We start from the raw sequence: 8,871 nt of genomic DNA, 5'->3' as shown, positions 1-8,871 counted from the left end.
AGTTTTCACCTGGCCTGATGAAAGATACTCTGATCCACATTTGGAAAGCAAGTGATGGCTGTGGTCAGGGACAGCAGATCTCTGGCAGCTGAAGTAAGAGGCCTATTCTCAAGCTCTGCCCTAATAAATGCTGTGAGGCAGGCATGGATAGCTATGGTTCTTCTTTAAAAATTCTTTCATCTCAGTGTTGAGCATTGCTTTTGGTTCTGTAGATTTATTTGCTTTCTTCATCTTCCCAGTAATGCTGTTATCTACAACTAGGAACCCAGTTGGATCAATGAGAACACCTCTCTTTGTTTAAAAAAATGTATGATCATACACACACACACACACACACACACACACACACACACACACACATACACACGTACATATGCTACTGTTAGTAGAATTGCAGAACTTTACAGCTGAATGGAACCTTCACGACAAACCATACTTAAGAAAATTAAGCTCTAAGAAATTAAATAACTCTCCCAAGTTCTCATAAACAGTGGCAGAGGCAAGAAGACTACATGTAATCTCACTCCTGTGCTGTGCAGGGAATTCACAGCATCCTTATGCCCCATAGAAGAAGTGGGACAAATGGCTACATGGCTATGCTCCAAGTTATATCTTGACATTTTTGTGTTAAGATAATATGTTCATCTGTCATCTGGCAGGCTTTAGTCAGAGGATAGACACAATCAGACGCCTTCTGAATGAGTCTGCTTTCTCTTTTACCCACCTCCTCAGCAGAGGCCCTATTTCCAGACCCACTCCTCTTTCTTTCTTTCTATTTTTTTTTATTTTTATTTATTTACTTTTCTTTTTTCTTTTGGTTTTTCAAGGTAGGGTGTCTCTCTGGCCCAGGCTGACCTGTAATTCACTATGTAGTCTCAGGATGGCCTCAAACTCTTGGTGATCCTCCTACCTCCATCTCCCAAGTGCTGGGATTAAAGGCGTGTACCACACTCTTTTTATTTATTTATTTTATTTTTGGGTTTTCGAGGTAAGGTCTCACTCTAGCCCAGGCTGACCTGGAATTCACTATGTAGTCTCAGGGTGGTCTTGAACTCACGGTGATCCTCCTACCTCTGCCTCCCGAGTGCTGGGATTAAAGGCGTGTGCCACCACGCCCGGCTTATTTTTTTTTTAATTAACAACTTCCATAATTATATACAATATCCCATGGTCATGCCCTCCTCTCCCCCCCGCCCGCTGCTTTCCCCTTTGAAAGTCTACTCTCTATAATATCCCCTTCACCTCTCAGTCTCTTTTTAATTTTGATGTCATGATCTTTTCCTTCTATTATGATGGTCTGTGTAGGATTGTCAGGCACTGAGAGGTCATGGATATTCAGGCCATTGTGTGTCTGGAAGAACACTTGGTAAGGAGTCCTTTGGCTCTTACATTCTTTCCACCACCTCTTTCTCAATGGACCCTGAGCCTTGGAGGGTATGATAGAGATATTTCAGTGCTGAGCACTCCTTTGTCACTTTTTCTCAGCACCATGTGCTTTCTGAGTCATCCTAAGGTCACTGTCATTTGAAAAGAGAAGGTTCTCTAACCAAAAGTGAGAGTAGCATTAAGATATGGGTATGAACATTAAGAAATGTGCTTACTGGGCTGTTTGGTAAGCATTTGTATATACATTTAAACAGACACCAGCAGATGTTACACCCCTAGGTCTCATGTCTACCCCTATTGTAGGTTTTCAATATCAGGGATGTATTCTCTCCCATGGAGCAGGCCTCCAAGTTTAATTAGAAAGCAGTTGATTTTCCCCACAACAGACATGCCACTACACTATTGTACCCATTGGTTCATTTGGCCTGGTTCATCAAATTTAAGGCTTGCAGTGTCCATTGTTGAGTATCTTCACTGATGATTTCTTTCTCTCCCATTGAACTGCATGCAGCATAGCTTTTTCTAGCTTTCTGCCAGTTGGTCTACATGGAGTAGGTTTTCAGCTCAGCTCCAGCAGGATTTCTCAGTGACCTTTCAGCCCAAATATGTGCAGTCTTCAGCAATAGGCAGACCCACTCCCCTTTCTGAAGATGGGCTTCGCTGCTACAGTGTACCAATTCTGGGCTTAGCCTTCACCACCATAGCCCATCAGGTGGAGGTCTCCTTATACTAGAAATCTCTATGTTGTTTTTTTCTGAAGACTGGCTCCCAATCTTTAGGGTCTAATCTTTAGGGTCTTCAACTAAAACTATTGAGGTAGTTTGAATTTATGTCCCCTATAGATTCAGGCATTTTATTAAAATTGAGTTTGCAGCTTCAATCCCTAACAGGCTATTTATTGAAACATTGTTATCTTGAAGAATGGTATGCATTTGGCTCTTTCTCAGTTATGATTTTACAGCTGAATTTGGATATAAGGGGATTCCAAGATAGTCCAAAGCCCTCTCCCTAGCCCCTTTGCTATGTTTGAGTGTATCCGCCCTAAGTTCTTATATTGGAAACACAATGCTCAATGCAACAGTGTCAAGAGGTGGGGCTTCTAAAGGTGATTATGGGTTGGAGAGATGGCTTAGTTGTTAAGACATTTGCCTGTGAAACCAAAGGACCCAGGTTTGATTCCCCAGGATCCATGTAAGCCATATGCATATGGGACACATGTGTCTGGAGTTCATTTGCAGTGGCTAGAGGCCCTGGGATGCCCATTCTCTCTCTCTCTCTCTCTTTCTCTCTGCTTATAAATAAATAAATATTGTCTTTAAAAAAGAGGTGATTATGACTTGAGGGCTTTTTTGTCATAATTCTTGCTACTATCTTGGGAGTGAATGAGTTATGGCTGAAGTGGGTTTCTGATAAAAAAAAAAAAAGTCCCTCAAATTAGGCTTCTTTGCCTTCTCTGTCAATCATGAGTCTTCTTTTACACTTCTGCCTTCTATGACATGGCACAGTAAGAAGGCCCTTACAGATGGTGACACCCTAACCTTAGAATTCCAGTCTCCAGATATGAGGAACGAATCTCTTGTGTTTGTAAATTGTCTCAGATATTCTGCTGTACAAGCACTGAGTGGACTGAGACAATCCACACCTACCTCTTGAGAGGTCAGTGTTGCTGGTTCTGCTACACACTTCAAGTTGTATAATGAAGTGGGTGTAAGGACCAGTAAACCAAAGCCTTGGGTCTTTCAACTCACAGTATTGTTTAAGGATTGGAAATTGGGTGCCGAGGAGATCTTAATGGATATAGCACTTGCTACTCAAGCTGGAGTACCTGAGTTCGATTCCTAGGTCCCATGTAAAAAGCCAGACTTCTGTGATCCCAGCTTGCTGCCACTGGCTGCAAGATGGAAGGCAGAGACAGTAGAACTCCCCAAAGCTCATGGTGAGCACAGCAAAGAACAGCCCAGCAAGAAACCCTGCCTCGAATGAGGTGGACAGGTGAGGACCAACCTGAAATTTGTCCTCTGACCTCCACCTGCATGCCTACACACACAAAGACACACAAAATAATAAAAAATAAACTTAAAAATGCAAAAATAAATAATTGGAAATCAGAATTCAATATTCTATACTCTTCATGGAACATTGTAGGTCAATAGTGTTTAAAGTACAATCTAAGCCTATACTCTCTTTTTTTGTTGTTCATTTTGATATATGTATTTGACAGTGACAGACAGAAAGAGAAAGAGGCAGACAGAGAGAGAGAGAATGGTTGCATTAGAGCCACCAGCCATTGCAAACAAATTCCAGATGCATGTACCACCTCGTACATCTGGCTTACATGGGTACTGGGAATTGAGGCTTAAACCAGGGTCCTTAGGCTTCATACACAAGTGTTTAACTGCTAAGCCATCTCTCCAGCCCTAAGCCTGTACACTTTATAAGTGAATAATTGTGGAATTTATAGCAGCCTTTTTAAAAGGCATTAACCTTATTCCTATACCTCAACATGTTTCTTATAAGGTGAGAGCTACAAAAACTGACAGGTTTTATATTCTTTTATAAGAAGAGGTTCATTTTACAAATGACTTTTAATCCCATATGTGAGGATTACACGAAAATTTTTGCAGGCATATACCATAAACAATGAAGTACCTATCACTTGGAATATTGTGCATTGTTTCTAAAATCTCATCAACTTTCCCCACATTTCCCAGAGAAATACACACACACACACACACACACACACACACACACACAGCTTTAAGTGGAAATTTTTATGAGGTTTCCTCTGGAGCCTTGTTTCAATGATCAAGACCCCATGTGGAAATCTCATCATCTCCATTTAAAGTGAAACATAAACCTAAAAGTTAAATTTTAAATCCTGAATTACAGTCTTTTTCTAACAGGGGGTACAATTGAAACTTTTTAATAAGCCCTATTCCATCCTAAAAATCTTCCTTGAAATATGGTAAATTAATGAACAGTTGCTCTTACATAATCTTGACCAAGAATAGTCTAATATATAACAAAATAAATATATGTATTTTATTTTCCTTAAAATATCTGATGTTTCTAATCACAAGCAAGACAATAAAAATGATTTCATGCATTCTCTAGTATTCTTCTTTCATCACATTACAATTATTTTGGGACAAGAAATGTTTCACAGTAGTTATGGCTTTAAGAATTTATTCCCATTTCTCATCAGAACAGCATTTAAAGACAGACATTGACATTTGTGTGAAATTTGAGAAGTGCATGTGCATAAAATCACCTTTATTCAATGTTGTTGAATAACCAGAAGGTCATGTAGGATCAGGAACTGAAAAATGGCAGTTGGTTTGGCTATTAAAGACTTTGACAACCACAGCAAGGTCTCAGAGTCTCTCATAAGGCTGACATTGAAGTGTCTGCCAGAGCTGAAATCGTTTCAAGGTTTGACAGGACAAGAGGGTCTTTCAAGTTCACTCTTGTTTTTGTTGGCTAAAAGCTTCAACTCTCTATGCTATTTCCCAGAAGCCTTTGTTCCTCATCATATGAAACCTCCTTGGGTTAGTTGTCAGCTCCACATTGCTGGGATGAACATCCAACTAGACAGTTTATGGTAGAAAAAGATTTATTTCAAGCTTATAGATCCAGGGGAAGTTCCATCAATGGAGGAGGAAGCTGGCTCCCTTTCATAGATCCAAGCAGAAAGACACCACCAATGGCCAGAGCTCAAGCAGAAGCCTAGAGCTCAAACTGCTCTCACCATACGTTTGGGCTCGAATTCAGATCCACCCCCAAACACACTTTAGGACTGGACAATAAGATCCATCCCCAGTGACATGCCCCCCTGAGGCAGGGATCTGCCTGCTAGGGGCTCAAGTAGGAAATTTAATCAAAAACAACTGAGGGGCTGGAGAGAAGGCTAAGCCATTAACGCAATGCCTACAAAGCCAAAGGACCCATGTTCAACTCCACAGGACCCACGTAAGCCAGATGCACACAGGGGTGCATGCATCTGGAGTTCATTTGCAGTGGCTGGAGGCCCTGAGTGCTCATTCTCTATCTACCTGTTTCTCCTTCTCTCTCTCTCTCAAATAATAAACAAAAATAAAATATATTTTAAAAAATGTGTTAGTGGGACCAAACATTTAAAGCACCACGGGTTGCTTTAGTGGCCTCCTGCCCAGAAGCTGGTATGCCCTGGAGCAGGTCCTCTAGTGTAGGCACTTTTAAGAACAAACGTCTATACTGAAGAACCGCTGCAGTGTCCTTCATTTCAGCTAAAACTTTTTGGAGAACACTAAACATGCTCACTGGCATTCCTGTCTGCCATCTTAATGCAAACTGAGCATGCCCAGAGATGTTTTTGTCCACTATGTTATGATGTAACCTAAACATGCCCAAAACAGTTCCTGTCTGCCATCTTAACCTTCACAACATGTGCTCCATGACCTTGAGCTAAGTATATTCAAAATGGGTCTGCTATTTTTTCTTCTTGAATTATGACCTTAAATGAACATTTTCAGGAATGTGCCTGCTCCTACAGGGCTTTTCTATAAGTTCCCTGAATAAAATTCCCACATTTCCTTAGTTCAAGGAGGGCATATCTTTGGAAATGACTTCTGCACTCTTCTTACCCAACACAGGTAATAAATCTTTCTCCATTCTTTTATTTCTTAACCATGCTTGTTTTTTGCCTTGTATACATTCAGATGCAAAGCCAGTGTACTTTATTAAAGTCCAGGGAAAAGAGTATAGAGAAGAGGATTGGGGAACTCTTAAATTTATATTTATTTATTCATTATCATGTAGCCCAAGTTGACCTTGAACTCATCATGTAACTGAGAATGGACTTGATCTCCTGATCCTCCTCCTACTATTGTCTAGGTGTTGGAACTGTGGGCTTTGTGCCACCATGTACAAATCATACACTTTATTTTCTAGAAGTAAGTCATAAGGGAGGTTATGAATTAAAGCTTACCTTTTTGACAGGAGATGTATACACAAACTTTTGGATATAATTTCAAACTACCACAAAAAGCAGGGAGTCCTCACTGAAGACATCAGAAAATCCATCACAAAATGTATTAAACAACAGTAGGAATGCATTTGCTGCCACAATGAAAAGGAACTACAGAGAGACAAACTTTGAGAGGAGTTTGTTCCCAGCTCTGGCTGCATTTCTCTGTCCTCTGTGTGGAATCGTCATTGGGTCTGCTTCCTGCAGTAAACAGGCTGCAACACCATTGAGGCCTCTAAGAGAGACAGAGGGGGGAAGGGAGAGAGGGGGGGGGAGGGAGAGAGGGAGGGAGAGAGAGAGAGGGAGAGAGAGAGAAGGAGGAGGAGGAGGAGGAGGAGAAGGAGGGGAGGGAGGGAGGGAGAGAGCGAGGGAGGGAGGGAGGGAGGGAGGGAGGGAGGGAGGGAGAGAGAGAGAGAGAGAGAGAGAGAGAGAGAGAGAGAGAGAGAGAGAGAGGGAGCCCTCCCCTTGCAGAGAGCTCTGAGGTTTGTTCCTTTTACCAGGTTCAAGCAAGCCAGCCGCCAGGTTGCCTTGATTAGCTCCACCCCAAACTAGGGTTGTGCAATCACTTCCCCAACTCCTAGATGGAAGCCCAGGCCTCTGGGGCAAAGAGGAATAGCTACAGAGAGGGAACTGCGGACATCCACCAAAAGAGTCAGAGATGTTTTTGCCAGCTGTTTAGAATATAAAGTAAAAGGTACTTTACCATCTGAAAGAATGCAGCAGAAACAGAGGTTGTGAACAGCAAGAGAGCATGGTGGCCACAGAATGCTAAAGTAAGCCAGGTGTGATGGCAGACACCTGATGTCCTGGATTTGAGGGGGCTGGACGATCACTTATTTCCAGGAGACTGAGAGCAGCCTGGTTAACATAGCAAGACTCTAGCTGAAAACCAAATCACATAAACCACACCAAAACAGTTAAAGTGGATAGTGCAGAGCTGGAGAATTGTGTGTTCCTCCAAGATGAAGGACAGCAAGCACAAGCATGGAAGAAAAAATGAATACTCTGAGACAAAGCAGAAGGCCTGAGGATGGTGTCTGGCCTCTGAGGACGCCAATGAAGACGGAGGTGTCACCAGTGGAGCATAAAGAAGAAAAGCAAAGTGGAACAGTGGAGGGGTTAGGATAGCATGGAGAAAGGATCTACCATGGACATGAACGTCAAATGTGTTCTTCATACTAGAAAAACATCACTATTTTAAAAAAGCAATAGAGAGCGGGAGACAAGGCTCAGTGGTTAAAAGGAGTTAGCTTTCAAAGCCTGACGGCCTGGGTTTGATTATCCGGTACCCAGGTGCAGCTGGATCTGGAGTGTCTTTGCAGTGGCAACACCCAGGTGCACCCATATTCTCCTCCCTGCTAACAATAAATAAACAAATAAATACTTTACAAAAGTAATACAGAGCTAGAAAAGCTAGAAAGTGCTGGTTTAAGACAATGCATAAATAATATGGTAGTACAAGATAAAATTATTCAAAGAAACTAATACCTACTGTGGAAAGAGGGCTATGAATAAACCAAGTGTAAGGAAATACAGCAGATTAAACAATGGCAACTATGACAAATATCAAAATCAAAATGCTCTAATCTTCCTTTCAGATTTTTAGCATATGTAACTATTTTCTGTGTCAGAAAATACACTGCAGAGTTATTAGGGCTGGACAGGAACATGTTTAATTCCCACCACTGCTGCTGACCCCTGACTAATAAAGGAGAACAGCTGCTTCTTTTTGTTGTTGATCAGCAAAGTGAGATTTCCCCTTTATTTAATACATACAAAAAATTCCTCTGCACCATAACCTAGCTGGAGTCAAAAAATTAGAATTATTTGCCTTAAAATAAAGAGGCCTTTTGTTTCTGTTCACACTCATCTGATTCAGAGTTTTGAGAAAAAGTGGCATGAAATAAAAATAATAAAAGTATTTGAAACATCTAACCTTTGAGCACAAGGTCATGAAAAAAAGGCAACCTTGGTTCAGCTAACCTCAGGGCAATGATCTTGAGAGAGAGCTTTGATTCAAAATTGGTTAATAGGTTCCAGAAAATGAAGGAGTTGTTCCAAGGATACTGCGTATTTTGAGTGGGCTATAGAAACAACCTTCCCGACATATTTAACCTTCAATTTTGTCTATTACAAGGTTGAAGGGGTCAAATAGACAAAAACCATGTGAAAGTAAAAAAGGCTTATTCTTGTCCATGAGGGCAGATTTCTCCCCCCAACCCTTCCCCATGCATGCATTTCTTTCGACTAATGACTCTATACATTGTTTTGGAAGATACCTTCTTACTACCAAACCCTTGAGAAGGTAACAAAGGTGATTAGCCAAATACAACTACTGTTTCTTTCACAAGAGACAGGAAAGGACATTGAGATATCTTTGACTAATGTTACAACCATCACGTGGTGACTATTTACCTTGGCCAGGTATTAAGCTTGGCAGGCTACATATACCACATGATTTGTTCTTAGAACAACCCTAC

The sequence above is a fragment of the Jaculus jaculus genome, chromosome 6 (assembly GCF_020740685.1).
Source record: "Jaculus jaculus isolate mJacJac1 chromosome 6, mJacJac1.mat.Y.cur, whole genome shotgun sequence".
Taxonomy (NCBI): domain Eukaryota; kingdom Metazoa; phylum Chordata; class Mammalia; order Rodentia; family Dipodidae; genus Jaculus; species Jaculus jaculus.
This window is presented reverse-complemented; position numbering follows the sequence as displayed.